Source organism: Adiantum capillus-veneris, chromosome 14 (genome assembly GCF_014529385.1).
Source record: "Adiantum capillus-veneris isolate H3 chromosome 14, ASM1452938v2, whole genome shotgun sequence".
NCBI classification, from domain to species: Eukaryota; Viridiplantae; Streptophyta; class Polypodiopsida; order Polypodiales; family Pteridaceae; genus Adiantum; species Adiantum capillus-veneris.
Genome location: NC_140944.1, coordinates 19,272,718 through 19,298,614, shown reverse-complemented (window position 1 = coordinate 19,298,614; position 25,897 = coordinate 19,272,718). Strand labels below are relative to the sequence as shown.

The 25,897-nt window shown below is 44.8% G+C and overlaps 1 protein-coding gene across 7 annotated transcripts in view; it reads left to right on the top strand.

The window, feature by feature from the left end:
* LOC147442031 (uncharacterized) overlaps positions 1–25,897 on the top strand; it is a 196,605-nt gene that overhangs the window by 117,761 nt on the left and 52,947 nt on the right. The gene's annotated exons all lie outside the window — the stretch shown is intronic.

The window sequence follows — 25,897 nt, the reverse complement described above, 5'->3', positions numbered from 1 at the left end:
GAATTGGCCGCTGACAAAAAATTGAATGCCAATTTTTTTTGGATACAGATGGGAGACAGCTTGCCGCAGTGTCACGAGATCTGAGTAATGGATCTTATAGGCTGGATGTGGGCGCCTTTGAGGATAGCTTTTGAGGATAGGGACATTATATTCTTCTTAGAGAACTTATCAAGCCCCTAGATAGATGATCTCTCATGTGACGGGATACAGATGGGAGACAGCTTGCCGCACTGTCACGAGATTTGAGCATGGGAGCAGAGTATCAGGGCGAGTAGTAGTGTTATTCAGAGAAGAGCTACAACCACTTCTACACATTGTATGAAGAGATGGTCATGCTAGATACATGTGGGTGAGGCTCAGGGCCAACACAGGTTGATTTTTATACATTGCCATATGCTGGCAATGCTCAGATGGTCTTCTAAGACACTTCAAAGGAGATGCTTAGAGAGCTAGATGTAGGAGATTTGGGCTTGACAAACATTAATAGGACAAAGAGCAGACAAAGTATGGGAGACATCTCACAGAGATGGCAACTACACATGGTCTGGCCATACTTAACGGCCTACAACGTTTTCCTAGAACGGTTGATTTCACGTGCTTTTCACACAGGCATGGGGCCAGCACAGTGGACTATGTCATTTCAGCCAAACTTCATTCCGTGCATTCAGGATTTCATAGTAGTACCCACACCAATGATCATACTCTCTTGACACTTTCCGTCTCCTTTCAGTACAATACAACCCAGGTGTCAGGAGGGAGAACACATACCCGCTATACATTTACACCAGAGACTGACTTTGTTTATACAGGGGAGATCTATAGTCGTCTATGTACAGCAGCTAGGCCAGGACTTTCAATGGAGGAGATCACCGCTTTACCGACTGAGACATTGCATGGTACAGCAGCAGAGGCATACCCACACACTCGGTATGACGAGGAGTGTAGAGAGATGAGAGCACAACGTCAGAGGGATCTTCTCCTAGAGGTCATCAATCATAGACAGTCTCAGCCAGCGTCTTGTGCGACGGAAGAAGCGCATTCCTAGCTCAATTGGCGTGAGACTTATATGAGTTGTTCTTGAGTAGAGACTCAAGAGAGGCATGCCGTTTCTTTCATGAGCACTCCCCTCCCCTAGTGATTACTTCCCTTGATGTGTGGAGTTAGTATGCAACATCCTTATATACTTCCCTGGAAGACACCCCTCCGAGATCCTCGTGAGTCATGCCTGGCTATGAGTACCTTCTTTACCACTCAGATGGTAAAGACGGCCATTGTGAGGATGAGGACCAGGACGGCATATGATCATGATGGTCAAGTAGCTAAGCACTTTATACATGCTAGAGATATGCTGGCAAAGGTTCTTGCAGTTCTGTTCAATCGTGTCATGTGTGAGGGGGTTTCAGGAGAGTTTCTCCACTCTTGACCATATTCTGACACTCAAAGCCATCATTGAGGAGGGTAGGGCACAGGGGAGATGCATTTATTGAGGAGGCTAGGGCACATGGGAGATGTCGAATGCTTCGTGGATTTCCACAAAGCATTTGACATGGTGCCCATAGCCAAATTGATGCGCAAACTACAGGAGATGGGAGTGCCCATTGAGTTGATTTGGGGGATCATGGCTCTATACAGATGAGTGGGAATATCTGATTTAGTTCACTCCACTATTGGAGTGAAACAAGGTCGTGCATTGTCTCCCACTCTATTTGGTATGTATATAGATGAGGTTTCGGATTTCATTGATAGAAAGGGTGATAGAGGTGCCTAGCTGCCAGGGACATGGATTCCATTGTTGTTGTATGTTGATGATATTGTGTTGATCTGTGACTCACCGGAGTGTATGCAGTGACATTTGGATGCATACATAGATTTGCGAAGGATAGTGGATTGTCTGTAAACCTTGGTAAAAACAAGGTTATGGTCTTTAACAACACACTGTAGTGGATCAGAAGATCAACACCTACATTCACTTCCGGTCAAGAGACTGTGGAGTATGCAGATGTATTGGGGTAGTCTTCATTGGGCCAAGGTTTTCTTTGAAGAGAGCAATAGAGACTAGATTGACGAGAGCGTATGTAGCTCGGAGGATTGAAGTGGATGTGTTTGCAAGTTTAGTTCCAGAAATCCCGAACAAAGCTCCGGCTCTTTGATACCTTGGTAGCTTTAGCTATGCTCTATGGGGTTCAGGTTTGGGGGCCCTCTGTGGGTCAGGATGGGCAGAGAGTTATGGAGAGGCCCTTGGTATCTATGATCTCTATGTTGACTAGAGACAAGGCCTCCGTGCCACACGAGATCATTAGAGTGGAGTTAGCAAGTCCCCCCTATCGAGATAGAGGCTCTCACCAGATCAGTCTTCTTTATGCACAGTTAATGGGATACTACCAGAGAAAGATATGCCAGATTGTCCCTTGAGTCCTCCAGGCAGTTAGCTTTACAGGGGGGACACACCATGCTGAGATGCACAAATATCATCATGGTTCTAGATACATGGCTTCAACATGGACAACTTGCCTCCCTTCCAATACTCCCTGGATGCACCATCACCATCTCTTACACGGGTGGAGATTACTAGACTCATTTGCCAGCACTTGACCCAATTGGACATCGGGAGGACATGGATAGATCCAAAATAAGAGTTATAGAGAGCATCTTCTCCAATTCAAAGGGGATAGTTTTGTGAATCGACCCAGTTATATGGATACACATTTATCTCATGGGTTACAGTGTGCCATTGGTCAGAAACGAACATTTTCACACTAGCTTTAGATTGAGACTGGTAGATTCAAAGGGATACCAGCAACTAGCGGGATATGCCGCCTATGCCATACAGAGCGAGAGATGGAGACACATTACGTATGTCAGTGCACAATGTATTACGAGATATGGGTCCCTTCCACTATCTATTCAGAGAGGGCTTGAGACTCTTCTTCAGAGTCATGAGCTATCTGGAGCAATGATGTCTTGGACTGTATCTACTTGAGTTACACAGACTTAAAAATAGTTTATTGAGGACATTTGGAGAGAGACAATCCCAGACACAGATTATTGATTTCATCACACCAAACATTGGACAGATAGAGGAGCAGCCACCACAGCAAAGCTCAGCCCATACTCGCACCCGCGGTACTCTCATTGACCGAGCATTGGAGCTAGGGAGATCGAGACGCCCATGATTGAGGAGAGGAGCTTCACAACATCGACGGACACTAGAGCAGAGGATTTGAGCCATACTATCTGGGCATCTAGAGTTCAAATGAGGATGGATTCATCACCCATTACATCACCCTCTTGTATTGGGTACCCATTATATCAGTGGTCACACATACCCCACACAACTCCAGCTAGTAGCACTTCTACATTCATTTTAGTATCTCCTTTTTTGTACCTAGACATGGTATTAGATTCACTAGTTTGTAACGGAGTAGTCTCATAGGTCATTTTGGCCTTTGAAGACGTTAATATATCATTTCATTTCATCTCTCTGTCTCTCTCTCTCTCTCTCTCTCTCTCTCTCTCTCTCTCTCTCTCTAATCAATCGGGAGATCATAGATACCAAGGGCCTCTCCATACGTCTCCAACCATCCTGGCCTACAGAAGGTCCCCATACCTGTACCCCATACATCATAGCTGAGGCTACTAAAGTATCAAAGAGCCATAACTTTGTCCGAGGTTCCTGGAACTGAACCTGCGAACACATCCTCTCCAAGCCTCCCAAGGCCGCATAAGCTCTGGTCAGTCTAGTCTCTGCTGCTCTCCCCAAAGAAAACCTCGGCCCAGTGAAGACTATCCCAAGGTAAGTGTATGCATCTGTATACTCCACAATCTCTTGACCATACGTGAAGGTCGGTGCCGATCTCCTGATCCACTGCGGTGTGGTGTTAAACACCATGACCTTGGTTTTACCAAGGTTTACAGACAATCCACTATCCTTTGCAAAACTGTGTAATGCATCCAACTGTCGCTGCATACCCTCTGGTGAGTCAGAGATCAAGACAATATCATCAGCATATAACAACAATGGGATCCACGTCCCTGCCAGCTTGGCACCTCTATCACCCTCTCTGTCAATGTAATCAGACACCTCATCAACATACATACCAAATAGAGTAGGAGACAATGGGCAACCCTGTTTCACCTCGATAGTGGAGTGAACTAAGTCAGATATCCCCTCTGGGGTGCGTACATGTCCCATCACTGATCTGTATAAAGCCATAATCCCCCAAATCAACACTGTGGGCACCCCCATCTCCTGCAGTCTGCGCATCAGTCGAGCTCTCGGTACCATGTCAAATGCTTTGCGGAAATCCACAAAGCTACAATAAATCCGTCTCCCATGTGACCTGCCCTCCTCAATGATAGCTCTGAGTGTCAGAATATGGTCAAGAGTGGAGAAACCCCTCCTGAAACCTGCCTGTCCCTTTGCCCGTACACCCTCACCCTCTGCCCAGTTACTCAACTGCTGCTCAATAATGGATGCATACAATCGTGCCAGTGTGTGTCCAACCATAATAGTGCGGTAATTTCCAGGCTCTGTAGGATCACCTGCCTTGAATATAGGCACAATAGTAGACAACCCAGACATGGTATCAGATTCACTATTTTGTAACAGATTGGTCTCATAGGTCATTTTGGCCTTTTGAAGACGTTAATATAACATTTCATTTCATTTCATTTCTCTCTCTCTCTCTCTCGGATGTAACCTTTTGGTCTCATAGGTCATTTTGGCCTCTTGAAGACGCTTATACAACATTTTCTTTCATTTCTCACGCCTTGTGTAAACTCTCGCCATGGAGGACATCGACACGATCATGCATCGACCGATGCAAGCCGTTTCCGGATTTTGATACACACATATCCACCATTTTGTATCCATTCTTTGAGAGACACAACTACCTTTTGTGTATGTACCCCTCAAGCTCTTGATACCCCCACCTTTTACAGCTCTATTAGTGAATCTATTTAGTTAGCTTTTTTCTTTTTATCCTGACCTTGTATCGGATTCTCCATGATGTAACTCTTTGGTTTCATAGGTCACTTTGGCCTTTATAAGACTTTATTATAACATTTTCATCTCTCTCTCTCTCTCTCTCTCTCTCACACACACACACACACACACACTTTTTCTTTTGTGAATCTTGATTTAATTTACAAGTGGGAAACCTCAAAGCGAGGAAAACCTATAATAAAGAAGTACAAAAGATGGAGCATCATGATGCTTCGAAAGCTAAAACAAGCATAATGTAGTGCTTGTCCAAGCGAAAACTTGAACTAAGGGAAAGGGTGAATTTTGAGTGTATGAAACATCTGAGAGTTACGTTGGTGCCATATGGTCCATATAACCCAAAATTTGACCCAACTGAAGAAGACCTCAAAAGGAGACTGTGGCGGTTGGAGGACTCCAAAAATCCCAAACCATTTGTGAAAGATTCCGACTCGGAAACGAAGGCGTAGAGCAGAGGACACTTGTACCAACTAGTAGAGCACCCACCATGCATCGCCATAAGAAAATGCGTTCGTTGAGTGGTAGGTGATTCTTCCAAATGCGAGATAGCATTCTTTGCCACCACGATTGAGACTTGAATAGTGACCATAGTTGATTTCCATGAGACACAATCCGTGCATCAGATTGCAGCAAAGCATATCAACTGACCCAGTTGATATGCAGTCCAGCCTAGTATGGGCGAGATGCCAATCAGAAAGCTGAGAGTCCCCAAATAATGTAGGTACTGAAAAAACATCGGCAAGTAATTGCTGAATTTGCTGCCACAAATTGCGATAATGATGTCCCAGCTCATAACGAAGAGCCGCAACAAGAAAAGAAGGAACCTGTCTCAAGTCATCCACCACTTGATCAACTTGGCAAATCCCTTTTTGTGAAAGAAAGTATGCTTGTCTAGGGGAGCGTTGAACGAGAGTAAGAGAGAATGCTTTACTCTAGTGGATACTCTCCAACCGAAGTGAGTTACCTTGTGGGGATTGGCGACCATGCAAGGATAAGTATGAGGTAACAACCTTCCAATCTGCAACAAGAGACGAAGTGAAGGGACGTCCCGGAATATGTCCATCAAGGTGCCCAAAGATGACCTCCCAATAGGAAGGGTGTTAGTGACCAAAAGACGGCGTGACAATAACATCGCATGAATGGGAAACCATGACCGTCCAAGGCTATTGTTGATCCACCAAAACAAGCAAGAGCATAGCTTTTTAGGCCAAAACATGTCGAGGTGAATCCAAAATGTTAATCCCTCCCAATCGCTTAGGTGTGCATAACTTATCCATGGATAAAAACCACAATCCCTTCTTGTGGGAGGATGTGCGCCATAAATGCTCCAACATACAAGACATAAGAGACCCAAGACACGCTGAGGCCATGATAAAAGCGGAAAATAGAACTGCACGTAAGCCATCATAATGCATTGGACAATCCTAAGATGCATATGCAATGGCCATGTTGATAATTTCCAATAGCTGAGCTTGAGGTGCAATCTTTGGAGCACCCAATCAAGTTTCTGTGCCGTGGACACATTTCAAGGGATTGCATATTCCATGTGGCGTACTATGGCTTGAGGGGGAACCACCTCCCCTGGCCATAGAAGCTTGTGCCAATCGAATTCATTTAGAGGCATCAACTTGGATTTACGAAAAGTGATATGCAGTCTAGCTGCCAAGCCAAATAAATGCAGAGCATACATATTCTATTGTACATCCTCCTTATCGTTTCTGGGCATAAAAAGAGAGTCATCATCATATGCTTGTTCTATAAATTGTTTCTCATAAGGTAGAGCCAGACCATGCAAACGGCTTGAGGAAGTGAGGGCCTCAAGATGCAACAACAAGTGGTGCGAAGGAATTGCATAAAGCAAAGCACTAAGAGGACACCCTTGTTTGACAGAATGCCCCAGAGCCCATGCATTTGTGAGAGAACCACCTAGCAAACTTGTAGAAGTGCTCTGAGCATACGGGAGAAAGACCAATACATCTTGCTGAGTATATTTCGCTTACTTCATGCCAATGATGACATTCGCCAAATTGTCAGTAATGTGTCGACAAGGTATGAAACCATACTGGGATTGATGAAGTCCTTGATGGAGGTAATCCTTAATACGGTTGACTATCATTTTGGCCATCAATTTGTAAACCACCGGCATAAGAGTGATAGGTCGCCAATGGGAAAACTAGTCACAAAAAGCAAGCTTTGGCAATAGCTTGAACAACCCTTCCTTCCACGAAAGGGGGACATCTTGCTTCTCCCAAGTCATATTTATCATCAGCAATAATGGTTCCTTAAGGTAGTCCTAAAAGGACATGGAGAATTCAACAGTAAGCCCCGTCCCAACCAAGAGATTTCCATCTACCCAGGTCTCTCTGCCTCAGTGAATGCAACTTCCAAATTTTGTGCTTGCTGTACAAAGATGATGGGAGTAACATTCGACAGAAAAAGATTGCGTGCTTGTCTGGCTTCTTGGGTAAGAGGGGCGGTGCTTCAAAGATCTTCCCGTAGTGAGAAACTAATGCTTGTGCCAATTGCAGCAGGGAAGATGTCCATTCCCTAGAGGGAAGCCTGACTCTTTTGATGTCCTTAGATTGACGAGAATGATGCAAATGCCTGAAAAAATGTTTGAAGACAGAACCTTTATCAGCAAAAGCGTGTTGCCTTGCAAAAGTCTGCCATTTAGCCAATTTCCTCTCATCATTATACCGTATAGTAGTACGAGTTGAAATCAATGCATTAAGTTCGGCCTTTGAGAGCTAGAAGGAATTAACCATATGCATCAATCTTTGACAGGTATTCCTTACCTGCTGAACATTGCCAAGCAACTGAGACATGTATTGCTTGCTAAAATTACTAACAACACATTGGACACGCATAACAAAGAGGAACCACGCATCATCCATAAAGAGGAAATCAAAGGCGGGATTACATCCATAATCATGTTACGGAAAAACTTCATGCGTCATATATGCATTGTTGACATGCAAAAGCCGTTTCCTGGGTAAAGAAGCAACATCTGGATACGGACCAAAATGTAAAGTCAAACATATGGGAGCATGATCCGAAAGGCATAAAGTATAGTCAATCCTCATATCACACACAAAGGCATCATATTGATGCCTATGAAAGAGATACCAACGGTCAAGGCGAGCTCGGTAAGAGGATCAAACATTGTGCTAGAAAGTGAACCCTGCATCTCCATCATGTAAAAGTGGCCACAAATCCAATGCATTATAGGAACGCATCATATGATTCCATGGCTGACATTCCATACGCAATATGTGTGACTCGCCAGTAATATTGTCTGCAATGGTTGGCGCACTGTTAAAATCTCCACAAAGAAATGCATTAGAACGCCAACAATACAAGGAGATATCACTCCATAATCTTGTGCGATCAATAGAGGCTGTGAAAGCATATACCCCTCCAAATTCAAAGACTTCCCTACTAACAAAACATTGAACCACCATCCATCTTCCATTTAAGTCATTGTAAGCTCGAACTGGTTTTAATTCATGCCGAACAAGCACAAGCACTCTCGAGTAATTGGCATTGCCTGCATAAGCTATCCAGTATCCCAAAAATAGGATGTCTGACCGGTGAAATGATGTTGATTATTCTCTTGAAGAACTACCACATCTGCCTTACATGTATGTACATAGTGCCTGGTTAGCCTCCACTTGTCATGATTGCATAACCCACACACATTATATAAAATGCATCTCAAAGAACTATGCATCCTATAAGGTATGTACAAAGAACAAATGAGCGAGAGAATCAAGTGTTGGTGCCCATCAACACATCCACATCCGCTACAGAAGCAACAGTAGGTGCGTCACCACAAGGGGTAGAAGAGAAAGTTGGAAGGGCACCCGAGAAGGAAGCCAATTCTCCTGTAATGGCTTGCTTATACGAACGTACAACCTTATTCCATGCCTCCGCCAGAGACTTATTATCATTATAGGGAAGCTTCGTTTGGGATGCAGTCTTCAAAGGGGGCACATAATTATGAGAAGAGACTAGAGTTCGAACCTTAATCGTCTCTTTGGGAACGATCGAAGTGTCCCTCGTTGTGTCCTTGTCTTTGCCTTTTCCTATCTCTTTTTCTTTTGAAACTGCGGAAGGAGGTGTGGTAGACATCCATACCTATTTCCCTTTCCCCTTATTCACAAAGGAGGGTGCTGTAAGGTTGTGCAGGTGGGGAAGGTTGTGAAGGCGGTAAGGCCGAAGGAGGAAATTGTAGGCGGCTCTGGACATTCCGATTGCATGTGACCGAATTTACCGTGAAAAAAACATGAGTTGGCAAATTTGCCCCATTTCAGCTTAAAGGAGCGTTTCCCTACCAACGGGTCACTTTAATTTATCATTATACCCGCTGGGGTAGGGACGTCTTTATCCCACAAGATGGAGAATCTATTAGTATTCGCATCCAACCTGGGAGGGCAAACCACTTTTCCTAGCTAGGCAGCCAGTAGCGGGAGAAAGTGACGCCATGTTTGGGAAAAATCCACCATCTCCACCCCTACTGGGCATTTATGTCGATTGAAACTCTGATAATCCTTACTAAGAGGCCATGGCAATATACGTGTCATTTGCATGTAAACAAACAGCGGCGACATTTCAAGCAACGCATCCCTGTCATCGTTGTCCGCCAACAAAACCTCATAAAACCCTCGGGCTCCAAAATAAACTCCTCGAACCACTTGACATTTAAGCATGAAATCCGCCCATTATCCCACATCCTGTGACGTAGGCATTTTGCTATAAAGAAAGTATAACTGCATTTAGGGCATATTGGGCGACCAGATGCATTAATTGCTGAACAAGAATGATGACTTCTTTCTCAAGTTCCGGACCTTCCCACGCTCTACAGGCATCTGCAAAACCTTCGTGTCAGCATTCCTTGATGAGGGACATCGCATTAGCAGATGTAAAATCCATCGCTTTGCGTCTTTTGTGGATGGAGGGGTTATCCGTCATGAAACTGCAACATCCCATACCATTGGACACAAGCGCACACACACACGTACACACACACCCCAAGCAACAATAGCAAGGGGAAAATGCTGTACAAATATACCTCGCACCCTCACACACCTACCCATTCTTCAAGACTACTAATTTATAAAAAACGAAGGTTGTACAGAGGTAGGGAAGGGGTAAAAAAAACTGCAGAGAGCAAGCAAACACACACACAGTGCACACACGCCCTTCACACCCTCACACATGTACACACCCTACAACAAAACACAAGCCGATAGAAGACAGAGGTCAGCCTGCGTAGGGACAAGTAAGCCAATTGTTCCACAGAGTGTGTTCCGAGCTCTTTATATAGTCAGGTCACGCGGGTCTTTAGGATGTGCAGGGGTTGGAGCTCGCACAGGGCTGAGGACGTGCAGAGGCAGCTCGTGCAATGGCTGAAGTTCGCTAACACCACCACACACCTCTCTCTCTCTCTCTCTCTCTCTCTCTCTCTCTCTCTCTCTCTCTCACACACACACACACACACACACAGACACACTTTTTTTTTTGTAAATCAATTTGATTTAACTAACTGTGCGAAACCTCAAAGAGAGGAAAACCCACCAAAAATATGTACAAGGAAAGGAACACAACAGTGTTCAGCTGTACAAAATATCTAAAAGCATTCATAAGAAAGCTGATGTATCTCCGCCCTGATATCACCTACTTCCAAGGCAAACCGCAGAGACTGCCGAAGGGAAATCCTGAAGAAAGGTAGAGGATCCGCATGAATTCTATGGAACATATAGCCATTACGCTGTCGCCACAGGCTCCAATATGCCCAAAACTTGACCCACATGAAGAAGACTGCAAAGCCTTGCAACACTGGCGAGAAGATACCAAAACCGCTTATGGAAGACCGTCGAGGGAAAACGTAGCCGCATACACGCAGATACCTGACGAAGCAAATCTCGAGTGACACAGCAATCCCACAAGAGGTGACAAACATCCTCCTCGGCAGATAAGCAACGAACACACGATGAAGGGCCGACACGGCACTTCCGAAGAAAGATACCCACTGGGAGCACACCAAGTAAACACCGCCAAAGAAACAACCGCTCTTTCAACGGTAAACGGCTTTTCCATATTGCAGATATAATCCTGCGCCACCAAATGTCCGATTTATGCATGTGCCAAATAGCGTTGCAATGATCAGCAATCCATGGACGAGGCAGAAGAAAAGCATATGGTCGACCAGCAGAAATATCTTGAAATGGCATATCCCCAAGCTTCCAGTCAGACATTCGATCACCATCAGCCATAGGTGAAACGGGCAAAAAACCTGTCAACATTTGTCGTAATTCTCTCCAAAACTGGCGATAATGCATGCCCAATCCAAAGCAGCGAGTGGCAAATGGAAACTCGAAAGTAAAACCAGCTGCATCCACTACATCCTCAACCACTCGAATGCCACGTCAAGAGAGAAAGTACGCCTGGCGAGGCGAGCGGTCGACCAAAGTAAGAGAATAAACCCGACTCCAATGAAGGCTCTTCGCATGAAGTGAGTTTCCTTCCCTCTGAGCATTCCATGAGAGATGAATCGTAACCTGTTTCCATGCTAAAAGCAAGGTGGAAGAAAGCGGGCATCCAAGAATATGACCATCCATCTTACCAAATACTGCCTCCCACATGGATGATTGCCAGTGACCAAATGAGGATGTAACCACATGCTGACTGAAGTGTGCAAACATAAGAGTCCAAGGCTGAGATTGATGCACAAGTGTAGGAAAAAGCATAGCCTTCCTAGCAATGACATGCCTACGCAAGTCCAAAATATTCAAACCACCAAAGCGCTTTGGTGTACAAAGTTTTGCCATCGATATCAAGCGCAAACCTTTCTTGTGAGCTCGCGTTTGCCATTAATGAGACAGAATGGTCGACATGAGAGAGTCAAGACAATGCTGGGGCCAATGCAACAATGGCAAAAAGAACTGAACATATGCCATGAGGATACTCTGAACAATTCGCAGGCGAACATGTAGTGGCCAGGTAGAAAGCTTTCAGTAATGCAATTTAACATTCAAGCGATTCATAACCCAATCCACTTTCTGCTTGTGAGTAACATTCCAGCCAATTGGATAACCCAAATGCCTAGTGATTACATTTGGAAGAACAATCTCTCCTGGCCACAACAGAGCATGCCAATCACAAGAACGAAGCGGCAGGAGCTTTGATTTACGGAAATTGACTTTAAGACCAGCCGCAAGCGCAAACAATTCCAAAGCGTTCATAATCTCTTGAACATCGTTTTGCTGATTGTGGGGCATAAATAGCGAGTCATCTGCATAAGCGTGCCCAATAAAAGTATGACCCGAAGGTAGCTGCAAACCATGAAGACGCTGCGTAGAGGTCAAGTGATCAAGATACATCAACAAAGGATGAGAAGCAATTGCATACAGCAAAGCACTAATAGGGCAACCTTGCCGAACCGAACAACCAAGCGGCCACGATTCTGTCACTTCCCCTTCTAGAATTCCCGAAGACGTACTACAATCATACAAGAAATAAAGCACATTGGCGAACTTAGGACCAAATCCGAGACTTCTCATTGTGGCAGCAATGAAGTCCCAATGCGCAGTGTCAAAGGCCTTTTCAATATCAACTTGCATGACCAGCACATCTTGTTGCGTATACTTAGCATATTCCATGCCAATCATAAGATTGGCCAAATTATCCATGATTTGACGACGAGGAATGAAACCATACTGAGCCTGACGAAGTCTTGTAAACAAATAGTCCTTGATGCGATGGACCAACATTTTAGCCAAAATCTTGTATATCACCAGCATCAGAGTTATGGGCCGCCAATGAGAAAACTGCTCGCAAAGCGCTTGCTTGGGCAACAACTTAAGTAAGCCCTCTTTCCATGAAACTGGTAGATCCTATTTTTCCCATGCCACATTTATCATGAAGATCAAGGGTTGCTTAAGAGCATCCCAAAACGAGAGGAAAAATTCCACAGTAAGTCTATCCCAACCAGGAGATCTCCACTGACCCAATGCAAGCAAGGCAGGATGCAATTCGGCGACAGAGAAAGGCAGTGTGCCTCCTGCGAAGATAAGATCGGACGAACATAAGAAAGCAACAATTGACGCGCTCGACAAGCTGTTGAAGACGGCTGAGATGGAGCAGCAAACACCTTACGGTAATGTGAAACCATAACCTCAACAAGTTCCCTCTTCGAAGAAGTCCAAGCACCCGAGGGAAGCATAACCCGTTTAATCGACTGTGAGACTCTCGAATGATGCAAATGCTTAAAAAATTTCTTTGAAGCACAACCTTTATCCATAAAGGCCTGTTGACGTGCACACGTCTACCACTTAGCAAGCTTCCGCTTATCATTTTGCTGAATACACACTTTAGCTTCACATAACTCCGTCGTTTCAGAATCAGACAATGGGCGGAAATCAGCCAATTGTTGAAATCAATCTGATTAATCTACCTGTGGGAAAACTCAAAACGAGGAAAACCCACCAAAAAGATCAGGTACAAGGGAAGGAACACAGAAGTGTTCGGCTGTACAAAATGGCGAAAAGCATTCATAGGAAAGCTGATGTATCTCTGCAGTGATACCACCAACTTCCAAGGCAAACCGTAAAAACTGCCTAAGAGAGCTTGAAGAATCTCTCGCGCACACACACACACACACACCCTTTTTTTTTTGTAAATCTTGATTTAATTTACAAGTGGGAAACCTCAAAGTGAGAGAAAACCCATAGTAAAGAAATACAAAAGACAGAGCATTGTGATGCTCTGAAAGCTAGAAACAATCAAAGAAAATCCTATAGGCTTCAAGAGAGATGTCACTTACATCATAAGCATAGTGTAGAACTTGTCCAAGTGAAAACTTGAAGTAAGGAAAAGGGTGAATTTTTAGTGCATGAAACATGTGAGAGTTACGTTGGTGCCATATGGTCCACATACCCCAAAATCTGACCCAGCTGAAGAAGACCTCAAACGAAAACTGTGGCGGTTGGAGGACTCCAAAAATTTAGAACCGTCTGTGAAAGATTCCGGTTGGGAAACAAAGGCGCAAAGCAAAGGACACCTATGAAAATCGGGCAATGGCAATCCCAAAAGAAAATGCGTAACAGACTCGTTAGCCCCATGACATTAGACACAATGTGAGGAGGCAATGCGTTGTACCAACCAGTAGAGCACCCACTATGCATCGCCATAAGAAAATGCGTTCCCTAAGTGGTAGGTGATTCTTCCAAATGCGAGATAGCGTTTTTTGCCACCTCAACTAAGACTTAGAGAGTGACCGCAGTTGATTTCCATGAAACACAATCCATGCATTAGACTGCAGCAAAGCATAAATTGACTAGGCAAGATGCCAACCAGAAAGTCTAGAGTCTTCAAATAATGGAGGCACTGGAGAAACATCGGCAAGTAACTATTGAATGTGTTGCCACAAATGCCGATAATGATGTCCAAACCCATAACGAAGTGTGGCAAGGGGAATCCGATATCATACACCACTTGACCAACCTGGCAAATCCCTACTTTTTTTTGCGAAAGAAAGTATGCTTGTAAGGAGAGCGTTGAACCAAAGTAAGAGAATGCTTTACTCTAGTGGATGCTCTCCAACCGAAGTGAATTACCTTTAGGGGATTGGCGACCATGCCAAGACAAGTGCGAGGTAACAACCTTCCAATCTGCAACAAGAGACGAAGTGAAGGGACATCTTGGAATATGACCATCAAGCTGCCCAGAGATAACATCCCAATACGAAGGGTGCCAATGACAAAAAGACGGCATAATAGTACCATCGCATAAATGTGAAACCATGATCGTCCAAGGCTGTTGCTGATCTACCAAAACAGGCAAGAGCATAGCTTTCCGGGCCAAAACATGTTGACATAAATCCAAAATGTTAATTCTTTCCAATCGTTTAGGTGTGCATAACTTATCCATGTATAAAAACCTCAGTCTCTTCTTGTGGGAGGATGTGCGCCAAAAATGCTCCAACGTACCATACATAAGAGACCCAAGGCATCGCTGAGGCCAAGATAAAAGCGGTCCTCTCTCTCACACACTTTTTTTTGGTTCTTTGGGATTGATTTACAAGTGGGAAACCTCAAGGCGAGGAAAACCCACGGAAGGGATCATATACAAAAGAAAGAACCCATCAGTGTTCTGCTGTGAAGGAGGGCTAAAAGCATTCATAGGAAATGTGATGTATCTCAAGGGTGATATTCCAACTTCCACGGCGTAATGTAAAGATTTCCTAAGGGAAAGCTTGAAAAATGAAAAAAGGTCTGTATCATAGCAGTGGAACATGAAGCCATTACGTTGGCTCTACAAGGTCCATTAGGCCCAAAATCTTACCCACATAGAGAAGACCGCAAATCGCTGCAAAGAAGGTGGGGGAATGCCAAAAGCCTAGAACCGCCTGAGAAAGACTATAGAGGGGAAACGGAGCCGCATACAAGCTGAAACATGGTGAAGAAAGACTCGAGTAATGCAACAATCACATAGTGGGTGACTGACAGTCTCTTCTAAATCCAAACAAGGGACACAATGAGAAGAGCGGATCTGATGTACACTAAGAAAAGTACCCAACACCAAGCAAGCATTGCCAAAGAAATAACCGCTCCTTCAAAGGCAAGTGACTCTTCCAGATGGCAGAGAGTGGCTTCCTCCACAAAGTATCAGACTTGTGCATAGACCTTAAGGCATTACAATGGTCAGCAAGCCAATGCCACGGTAGAAGAAGAGCATAAACCTAACGCGTGGAAAGGGCCTCAAAAGGCGTATCTCGGAACTTCCAATTAGACAATGTGGCCACCATCAGCCAAAGGCAGCATGGGTAAAAAGTCAGCCAGCCAGCATGTGCTGAAGCTCCGTCCAGAGCTAACGGTAATGCATTCCTAATCCAAAGTGGCGAGCGGCAAGGGGAAACTGTAAAGTGTAGCCCGCCTCATCAACCACATCACCAACCAGTTGAAGGCCACGACAAGAGAGAAAGTATGCTTGCCGAGGCGAACAGTCAACCAAAGCAAGAGAAAATGCCCGACTCCAATGGAGACTCTCCAAATGAAGCGAATTGCCTTCTTGTTGCTGCTGACCATGTCATGATAAATGCATTGTAACATCTTTCCAAGCATAAATCAAACTGGAAGTAAACGGACATCCAGGAATGTGCCCTTCCATCTTACCAAACACTACTACACACACACACACACCCTCCTCGAGACGGCACACTAAACAAAAATCATAGAAAGCAATGGAACTCAGCTAAGGGAAGGAAACAAGTGACACCAAGGCAACACAATAAGAGAAAACCGAAAACACGGTGACACAGCTATGGCAAACAAAATTAATGGGCTAAGTTATTTTAAAATAAAGCGTTCATAAACTATACAGTAGGTGAATAGAACGACGCGCACACATACTCTCTCTCTCTCTCTCTCTCTCTCTCTCTCTCTCTCTCAGACATGGTTTAGGAGAGGCAGTGAGGCAGCGGGAAGTGCTACGCGCTGGAAGTGCTGACGAGCTCGCGCAGGCGTAGCAGAGGGGGAGCCAGGAGCAGCAGCAGGTGCAACTGCAGGAGAACGCGCAGACACAGCAGCAGGGACCAGCGTGCAGGTGGCTGATGTCGTCCTCCTCCTAGTAGCGCACACTGGTGTAGTCACAGCAGGCAGCGCGCGCGGTTTGGGGAGGGAGCAGTACAGCAGGACGTCCACGTAGGCAGCCCCATGGCGAGGAGCTGCTGTGGCCCCATCGCGAGGACTCTCGCTCTCTCTCTCTCTCAGTGAGGCAGTGAGGCAGCGGGCTCACGTAGGAGACGCGGTACTCCGTGATTCCCTACGCGTAGAATGTCCTCGGCACCTCTCCTTTACCTACGCGTAGAAGGTCCTCGGCAGCTCTCCTTTACCTACGCGTAGAAGGTCTTACATTTTCTACGTTAAAGTTTAAAGGTTTTCTAAGCCTTGAAATAAACTCTTAAAGTTCAAAGGCTTTTAAGCTTTAAAATAAACTTTTAAAGTTTGCCTTATTCTCGGTCCCTTACCTTAGTACCCTACCCCGCATTTGCGGGGCGGGTTCGATGGATCCGCTTACCGAAGAGGAAGGGCCGGGTGTAGATAGCTACACCACCCCAAAAAAAACAACAGCCACATTTAAGCGGAGAAACAGAGAGATTGTACTATCACCAGGATCATTACGAGTGGGGAAAAAGTCCAAGGTACGTGATGAACTAATGATGGAGAAGGTCCAGATGATGCTCAAATCAGAGCTAAACTACATGAGAGATGACATCAGGAAGGAAATGCACGCGAGTGCAGAGAGCTACAGGAACTCCATGTATGGAGACATGATGAGAGAACTAAGGGGAGAGACCCGGGGGATACAAAATGAGGAGATTCAGATCTTGAAAACAGAATTACGAAACCTAATCAAGGCCGAAGTAAATGTAACAGAATGCGTTATGCAAAAGAAACTCGATGAGGCAGTAGCAAGTTTCGAAGCATGGAGAACAAATATGGAAAAGCACACGAGGGAAAAAGATGCAATAATCGAGGAGCTAAAAGGAGAACTTGCGGCCTGCAAATCTACAACTAAGGAGAAGGGAGACGACCAACCTTCGGTGCTCAAGGAGCTTGAGGACATGAAGGATCAAATGAAAGCTCTACGGGAAGGAGATGAACAAAAATCGAAAACGGCATCTTCATGGGCGGAACGTCTCTTTAAGACACAAGAAAAGGTTGATGAAGCAGAGAAATGGATTGAGGATGCGAAGAAAGGGAAGACCCAGATGCCCGAGACCACACCTACCTCCACCATTATTAATATGACAATTGAGGAAGAGCAGAAAAGGAAGACTCGGGCTCTGCATGTGCGGGTAACAGGAGTCAAAGACAAAGAGAATGTAGATGAAGAAGTGAAGGAACTGCTACAACGCATGGGCATCACAGAGCCCATTCACACGAGTGCATGGAGAGTGGGCAAGAAAGGAATCGATGAGAAGGGAAACGTAAAGGATAGGGCACTTATTCTCCGCTTCCCGAATATAGAAATAAGGAAAGAATTTCTAAAGAAGAGGCCAACTCTTAAGAAAACCGGTATTTTCCTGGGAGATGACCTTACATTGGCACAAGTGGCACACATGCAAGAGTTGATGCCAGAGATCACGGCTGCACGAGAAAAGGGGAAAATCGCGTTTTATAGAGGAGGGAAAGTAGTGGTTTTGGAAAAGCGCTCAGCATGACGGTGCGAGACCTATGGGACGACACTACAGATAGCGGCGTGGAATTGTAATGGATCATATAGGCTAGATGTAGGTGCCTTTGAAGACAGCTTTAGGGACAGAGACATAGTTTTCTACTCAGAGACACACCAGATACCGGGACAGTGTATGCCACATGTGAAGGGTTATTTATGGGAAACAGCTGGTCGTCCAGACAAGAGATCTCTACAGGGTAGCCGGGTTCAGGAGGAGTAGCAGTCTTATTTAAAGAGGAGCTGAAACCACTACTACAGATTATCAGGAAAGATGAGCAAGCAAGGTATATGTGGGTGAGAATGAGAGCCGAGACAGGTAGATTTCTATACATCGCTATATGCTACTTCCCTCCGAATACCTCAGTCTACTCCTCACCTAAAGGACAATCCCCTTTCTCCATATTGAATAATGACATATGGGAGTTCTCTAGAGATGGAGACATCGTTCTCTTAGGAGACTTTAATGCCAGAACGGCCAACTCTCAAGCAGTATTCTATGATACTTCTGAGGAAATGCTTGCAGAAGTGGATTTATCACAGAGGGGGCTTACTAGAAACTCACAGGATAAAGAACACACTGAATATGGAAGACATCTCATGGAGATGGCAACTATACATGGTTTGGCCATACTTAATGGTCTAGAGAATTTCCCGTTATCGGGGGGATTCACATGCTTCCCACACAGGCATGGGGCCAGTACAGTGGATTATGTCATGACTTCACCAAGCTTTATTTCTAGTATCGAGGAATTTAAGGTGGGACCCAAACCGGTTGGGATTGCAGTGGATCATGCTCTATTGACCTTATCAATCTCCTTCCAATACAATGCCTCTCAAGTACAAAGGAAGAAGACACACAAGATATATTTTCACGCCAGAAACTGATTCAGTCTATGTGGAAAAGATCTATAATAGGATGTGGACAGCCGAGCCAGTATATACTGTAGAGGAGATTACTTCTCAATTAACAGAGATACTACATGGAGCAGCACAAGAGGCATACCCACATACTCAACCTGATCAGAAGAGAGGAGCTGGGAACATGCCTCAAAACAGCTGGTATGACGAGGAATGCAAAGAGACGAGAACCCAGGTCCAAAAAGAGCTTACACTTGGGATCATCACATATAAGGAGTCTCAGATTGCTCTTCGGCGTATAGTACGTCGCAAGAAAAGGGCATTTTTAGCCAAACTGGAGAAGGATTTATATCAGCTCTTCTTGAGTCAGGATTTACATGAGGCATGGCGCTTATTTCACGAGCACTCACCGCCTCCGACGATTACTTCTCCTGAGATATGGGGTCAATATGTAACATCATTATATATGGTATCTGGACAGCCTCCATTACCAGATCCACTAGAGCCATGCCCTGCTACTAGTACTTTCTTTACTACGGAAATGGTGGAAAAAGCCATTGATAAGATGAAGACAAGAAGAGCATATGATCATGATGGTTTAGTAGCAGAACATCTGATCCATGCCAGGGATCTACTTTCAAAAGTCCTTGCTCGTCTGTTTAATCGGGTCATGTGTGAAGAATTACCTGAATCTTGGAAATTATCTACTATCGTACCTATTTTCAAGTCAGGGGATCCTATGATACCCGGGAACTACCGTACCATTATTTTAGGTCACACTTTGACCCGACTGTACGCGTCCATTCTTGAACAAAAATTGAGTAAATGGGCAGAAAATCAGGGCATAAGGGCAACGGGACAAGCTGGATTCAGAAGGGGTTATTCCAGTTTAGATCATATTCTTACGCTCAGAGCCATTATTGAAGAAGGAAGAGCAAATGGGAGAAGAATGTATTGTTGCTTTGTGGATTTTCGGAAAGCTTTTGATACAGTACCAAGGGCCAGATTGATGCGGAGGATGCAGGAGTTAGGGGTCCCCAAAGAGATTATTTGGGGGATCATGGCCTTATACGGATCAGTAACTGGTTATGTACGTACTCCAGAAGGGGATTCCGACATTGTTCACTCCACCGTTGGAGTAAAGCAAGGATGCCCACTGTCCCCAACTTTATTTGGTATGCACATAGATGAGGTATCAGATTACATTGATAGAGAAGGTGACAGAGGTGCTCAACTTGCAGGGTCATGGATCCGGTTGCAGTTGTATGCAGATGACATTGTATTGATAGCAGAATCACTAGATGGAATGCAGAGGCAGCTAGATGCTTTACATAAATTCGCGGAGGACAGTGGACTGTCGGTAAACTTGGGTAAAACCAAAGTTATGGTGTTTAACACCACACCGCAATGGGTTAGGAGATCGGCACCTACATTTGCATATGGCCAGGATATAGTAGAGTACACAGATGCATACACATACCTTGGGGTGGTATTTGCAGGACCGAAGTTTACTCTTAAGAAAGCAGCGGATGCTAGATTATCCAGAGCCTCTGCAGCCTTGGGAGGGTTGGAGAGGATGTGTTCACAAGTGCAGTGTCAGGAACCACGAACAAAACTTTGGCTCTTTGATACTGTGGTGGCTTCGGCTATGCTTTATGGGGTCCAGATTTGGGGACCATCTGTGGATCCGGATAATTGGAAGTCAATGGAGAGACCTTTGGTATCTATGATTTCCCGAATGATTAGAGCCAAGGCCTCCGTACCACACGCGATTACCCGAGCGGAACTAGCGGCCCCTCCGATAGAAATTGAAGCTCTTACCAGATCAATGTCCTTTATAGATGGTTTGTGGGATACAAATAATGGCCGATATACTAGACTGGCCCTCGAATCCTCTCGACAATTGGCAATGAAAGGGGATACATCATGCTGGTATGCGCAACTGTCCTCGTGGTTTCAGAGACACGGGTCCAGTATGGAAAGACTGCCCCCCTTCCAATACTCTCTTGAGGCTCCATCACTGGCAATTACACGAAAGGAGATTAATAAAATCATCCGACAAGATCTTATAGAGTTGGATACTAAGAGGACATGGGTAGACCCTACACAAGAATTGGGCATGAAGATGGCCGACTACAAAGAAAACTTCCTACAACTATCTGAAGATGGATTTGTGATTCGCCCGAGTTACATGGATACCCACCTGTCTCATGGGGTGAGATGTGCTATTGGTCAGATTCGTACATCCTCACACCAATTGGAAATTGAATTTGGGAGATTTAGGGGAATCCCACTTGAGAGCAGAATTTGCAAGTTATGCAGAATGGAGCCGGAGACAGAATTACACTATATATGCCACTGCACAATATACTACGAGATACGTGGGCGTTTTCACTGCCTCTTAAAAGAAGGCTTTGGACCTCTAGATAGAATCATGCAATACGAAGATCAAAGATGCTTAGGCTTGTACCTACTGGAACTGCATCGGCACAGGGATAATCTAATGAGAAGACAAAGAGCATTACAGCCTCAGAGGCAGATCACAGACTTCTTCGGATCGAGAGAAGCAGGAGTGGAAGGGGAAGCAAGAGGCCAGCAGCCAACACAAAGGAGTACCCACATTCATACCAAAGGCACCCTAATTGACAGAGCAATTGAGCTTAGGAAATCGAGACGACCACGACCAAGATGTAGAAGCACACTTCACCGGAGGAGACTACAACAAAGGATTATAAGCATTCTAGCTAGACACCCAGAATGATCCTAAGAAGTTTATTTAATACTTTGTATTTAGTTTCACATTTAAATTTCACACTTTTCACACTTAGTACTTCAGTACTTAGGTACCTAGACATTGTAACAGATTCACCACTTTTGTATCAGTTTGGTCTCATAGGTCATTCTAGCCTTTTGAAGACGTTAATATAACATTTCATTTCGTTTCTCTCTCGTCATGGGCAGCAGAGCCTTGTTGTGTGCACCATCGGCAACTTATGGTTCGCACAGCAAGCCCAACCTGCCTGAACGATGCATTTAAGTTCACACAAAGCTCACAGTAAGGGTTGTGCAAGGCTTACTTCACATGCAAGGCGTGTTTGTTAGTTCGTTTCTATCGCTCTCAAATGAAGCTTGAATTTTCCTGCCCTCTTTGGAGTCGTACATTAGGGGTTTTTTTTCTACAAGGGTTGTGTCAATATCACTCGTAGTCAATCAAGGTCGGGCTCAAGCCATTTGTGGCTAGCACGCAAGTGTGGCTGCAGCTTGTGTAAGGTAACCAAGATGACATCGACGAGCAGCTGTAGCTTGGCGTCTTCGCAAGAGAAGCTGCACATTGAAGGTCAATTTGTGATTCATCTGAGAAAGTTCTGCCAAGACTAGCTGCAACAACTGCAACACAGTTGTGGGGGAGTACATAGGTTTCAACAGTAGGGCAAAAGCCTCACACGAGGGGCCTGAGGATCGACCAATCAACCGACCTTGCAGATGATGATATCTATGAAACCCCGCCTAAATGAAAAGCGACATTTAGGCGAAGGATCCGAGAGAGCACACTATCGCCTTGTTCTGTGAGAGCAGAGAAACTTTCTAGAGTCAAAGATGACTTAATGTTTTAGAAGGTACAGGTGATGATTAAGGTGGAGCAGAGTGTGACAAGGAAAAAGAGATGTACGCAAATGCGGAGACTTACAGAAATCTATGTATGCACATATGAAGAAAGAATTGGACGAAGAAATGCTTAGAAAGCGTGACGAGATGTACTCATATGTGAAGGCCGAGATGCAGACGATTGTGAGGGAGAAGTGAATGTAATGGAATGCGTGATGCAAAAAAGATTAGAGGATGCACTTGTTGCGTTTGAATCCGAAAAATAAGAAATCGAAGAACACATGAATGAAAAGGATGTACTGATCGAAGCACTTAATGGAGACCTCGCAGCTTGCAAAAATACCTCCGCAAAGGAAGGAGAAAACCAACCCTCAATGGTAAAGGAGCTTGAAAGCATTAAGGAGCAGGTGAAAACTTTACGGGAAGAGGAGGAGCAAAAGGCACGAACAACCTCTTGATGGGCGGAGCACCTTTTCAAAACACAAGAGAAGGTTGATAAAGCTGAAAAGTGGATCAAGGACGCAAAGAAAGGAAAAGATATGATGCGTAAAGCCATACTGGCATCCACTATCATCAATATGACGATTGAGGAGGAGCAAAAGAGAAAGACTAGAGGCCTTCATGTGCGTGTTCCAGGTCTCAAAGACACTCGAGAAGTAGAAGAAGAAGTGCAAGAGCTCATGAAGCGCATGGGTATTTCTGAACCCACACACACAGGTGCTTGGAGAGTTGGCAAGAAGGAAAGTGATGAGAAAGTAAGGCCCAAGGAAAGAGCACTCATTATATGTTTCCCTACGTTGGAAGCTAGGAAAGAATTCCTGAAGAAGAGACCCACACTCAAGCAAACTGGGATATTTTTGGGTGATGACCTCACTCTAACAGAGTTACCACACATGCAAGAGTTGATGCTAGAGATCAAGGTGGTGAGGAAGAAAGAAAAAATTGCTTTCTACAGGGGAGGGAGAGTAGTGGTGTTGGAAAAATGCACCGCATGACGGTGCGAGACCTATGGGACCAACCTTAAAATGGCAGCATGGAATTGTAATGGATCAATGAAGCTAGATGTAGGCAAATGCGAAAAGTTACATAAAAGCTATGTATGCAGATATGAGGAAAGAATTGGACAAAGAGATGCTTAAAAAGCGTGACGAGATGTATGCATCATTGAAGGCTGAAATGCACGATTGTGAGGGCAGAAGTGAATGTAATGGAATGTATGACACAGAAAAGATTAGAGGATGCACTTGCTATATTTGCATCCTGGAAATAAAAAATGGAAGAATGCATGAATGAAAAGGATGCATTGATCGAAGCACTTAAGGGAGACCTTGCAGCTTGCAAAAATACCCCCGCAAAGGAGGTAGACAATCCACCCTCAATGATCAAGGAGCTCGAAAGCATTAAGGAGCAGGTGAAAACTCTACGAGAAGAGGAAGAGCAAAAGGCACAAACAACGTGGTCGTGGGCGGATCACCTATTCAAAACACAAGAGAGGGTTGATAAAGCTGAAAAGTGGATCGAGGACGCAAAAAAAAGAAAAAGATAAGATGCGTGAAGCCACTCCGACATCGATTATCCTCAGACATCGATTATCATCAATATGACAATTGAGGAGGAGCAAAAGAGAAAGACTAGAGCCCTTCATGTACGTGTTAGAGGTCTCAAAGACATTGGAAAGTAGAAGAAGAAGTGCAAGAGCTCATGAAGCGCATGGGTATTTTTGAACCCACACACACAAGTGCTTGGAGAGTTGGCAAGAAGGGAAGTGATGAGAAAGGAAGGCCCAAGGAAAGAGCACTCATTATAAGTTTCCCTACACTGGAAGCTAGGAAGGAATTCCTGAAGAAGACACCAACACTCAAGCAAACTGGGATATCTTTGGGTGATGACCTCACTCTAACAGAGTTACCACACATGCAAGAGTTGATGCTAGAGATCAAGGTGGTGAGGAAGAAAGAAAAATTGCTTTCTACAGGGGAGGGAGAGTAGTGGTGTTGGAAAAATGCACTGCATGACGGTGCGAGACCTATGGGACCAACCTTAAAATGGCAGCATGGAATTGTAACGGATCAATAAAGCTAGATGTAGGCGCATTTGAGGACAGGTTGAAGGGAAGAGACATTATTTCTTACTCAGAAACGCATCAGAGTCATGGCGGCACATTACCTAGAGTGACAGGATACCATTGGGAGATTACTTGTAGGCAAGATGTGAGATCAACACATAGAGGACGGGGGTCAGGAGGTGCGGCAGTCCTATTCAAGGAGGAGCTTGAACCCCTCATTCGTATTCTTTGAAGAGATGATCATGCCAAATACATGTGGGTCAGAGTGTGAGATGAGAGAGGGAGGCCACTCTACATTGGAATATGCTATTTTACCGCTAGCACATGTCATTACTCATCGCCCAAGGGATAATCACCCTACATGATATTGGACGAGGACATATGGGAGTTCTCTAGGGATGGAGATGTCATACTTCTGGGAGACTTTAATGCCTGGACGGGCCAATCTCAGACAGCTCTCTACGATACCTAAGAGAAAATGTTGAGAGAATTGGATATCAGTGATATGGGATTGGCAAGGTGTTCGCAGGATGAAGAGCACATTGTATATGTGGGATATCTAACAGATTTTGGGACTTCACATGGACTAGACATCTTGAATGGCCTCTAGAGATTTCGAGCGTTGAGTGGGTTCACTTGTTTCCCACATAGACATGGGGCTAGCACAGCGCATTATGTTTTGGCTAAGACCAGTTTCATACCCTCTATTCAGACTTTATAGTCGGGCTTAGGCCTATTGGGGTAGCAGTAGACTATGCCCTCCTCATGTTTACTGTCTCATTCCAGTTTAGCACAGCGGCTGGCACAGACATCTACACATACCCGATACACTTTTACTTCCGAGAGTGATTCTGTCTACATAGATGGTATCTACAGACACTTATGCACAGAGGATCTAGGGAGACCTCTCGGGGGGCTCACTTATGTATTGACATAGACATTACAAGGTGCAGCAGTAGAGGCATACCCACACACTAAGCTTGGGCAGCGACAACGTTCTGGAAGCACACCCCAGAATAGCTGGTATGATGAGGAGTGCAGAGAGACCAGAGCCTGACTTGAGAGGGAGGTACTTCTAGGAGTCATTACTCACAAACAGTAACGGATTGCTTCTTGGCATTTGGTAC